Here is a 2,007-nt window from a genome sequence, read left to right as displayed (position 1 = left end):
ACGTTTTTCAGCACAAAGGAATCGAATGGGGCCGCCTTAGTCACGAAAAATAAAGTTTCTTATCTGGAATGACATCGTTGAGTTAATCACAGCTACCTCAAAAGAAACACACATCGGACGGGGATTAGCTTACATCGTCGTATCCGATTAACTGAGCGGTCAAATTTAGACAAAGAATTTAGTTTAGCATCCAACTACTTGCCATTCACAGCCAACGGCGTGTTATTTTGCTCATGTACGCGAAGAATTAATTAAAGGCGCATTGTTACAGGCGAGTCTGTTAACTACAGCTGCTTTGATTCGACGAAAATGGAGATAACCTGGGGACCATTGACAAGCGATACCCTCCCAGTATAAGCATCGTTATTGAAACCGTAGCCCTAAGTGAAACTTTTACGACAAAGCAACACAGTATTAAGACCACAACAATGACCAAACAAATCGCTAAAAATGAGAAACCAAATCACTAAGTGTGATTGACCAGTGCATACGATACGATACAAATGTTATGATGATACATTTTACGCTTTGCAATGAAAGTTTATCTCGTTCGACAAAATATGGACCAGGCATGTCTTCTTGTATCAATCTGCCTTATCAACCAATGTGTCTGTACTAGTTTAAAATCTCCCACAATTTCGGTTATTAATATAATCGTTTTGAATTATTGTATTTCTTTATATTCAATATAGTAATTATTTAATTTTAATACCTAATATTAATGATTGCAAATACACTTAGTAATTAGGTCTTAGATGATTTGTGACAAGAGTAGTAGGTTTGGGTACGGTTACTAATAACCGTGGTTGGGGATATCACTCATCCCAGTGGGAAGGGACACTCGAGTACCTAACCTTGAAAATGGAGTTTCAACTAAAGCCCGCCGTGTTAAATGTAAACTGATACACCCAATCATTTTTCCGCCACGCGTACAGAAAGTGTCATGCATTTATATTCGAAATGCATTTCTTGGAAGGAATTCTAAAGATAACGCAGCAACTAATAACAAAGAAACAATTTTTTTTTTTTGAGTAATAAATGAACTCAGTGCGGGATCTCTATTTAGTTAAAAATGAAATTGTGTTATTTTCTGGGTGAAATAAATCACCGTCATATTCTGTATTCTTGGCGTAATATACATGTATATTTATATAAATATTTATAAATTTCAATGGCAGTTGAGTCGAACCAGCTAATCAACGACGACGTTGAAAACGTTCCAATGTTATTGCCCAATATAAACCTCTAGTTTCAGTGTGAATTGTAAAATTTAAAAATATTTATATATTTATTTGCCGACAGTTCCATGTGATATTTATGTTGAACGAATAAAGTAATAATAATCAATTACTTAATTTGACTCTTTGTTTGTTGGTTAATTTGTTCAAGTTGTAAATCAATCATGACTCATAGTCTGGTATGTCACACACATTTTCACGTAGTACCTTGTTTACTTCGTATCAACGTTATCGGAATCATTCCGCGAATACATTAAAGCTGAAGTGCATGGATGTATGATGTGCTTAGAATTCGGAAAGTTTAAAGGTTAAATAGTGCGTTGCTATGTTACGCATGTTCGTATTCAAGTGAGGAGTATAGGTAACCAGCGGTACTAGAAGTACCTTGTCTTTAGATCCATACTGTACCTAAAGTAGCAAGATTAATTCGTCGTCATGTCACTGATAACATTGTGCCTGGCGTCTTCAATACGCCAGTGTAAGCAGATGTGCAATAAAATATGCACAAGCAGTAAACAAATGTAAATTGAAACATATAAAATTATCCAAATCGTTGCTTTTGGGGGGAAACAAAGAAACAAAGCGAAATGTGCATTTTTATCACCACGCTCGACATTTTCGTTTGTAAATTTCGCTGTCATCCCGTCCTCAGTTTCGAAGGGGGCTCCTTATTAAGAACATTATCTTATATTGCTAGTATCACACTGTGGCGTCCTCGGTAGTCCGGTTAAACATGGTGCCTGGCAGTTTTGGTTTAATGTTTGAGTTT

Source organism: Saccoglossus kowalevskii, chromosome 12 (genome assembly GCF_978046115.1).
Source record: "Saccoglossus kowalevskii chromosome 12, keSacKowa6.1, whole genome shotgun sequence".
NCBI classification, from domain to species: domain Eukaryota; kingdom Metazoa; phylum Hemichordata; class Enteropneusta; family Harrimaniidae; genus Saccoglossus; species Saccoglossus kowalevskii.
This window is presented reverse-complemented; position numbering follows the sequence as displayed.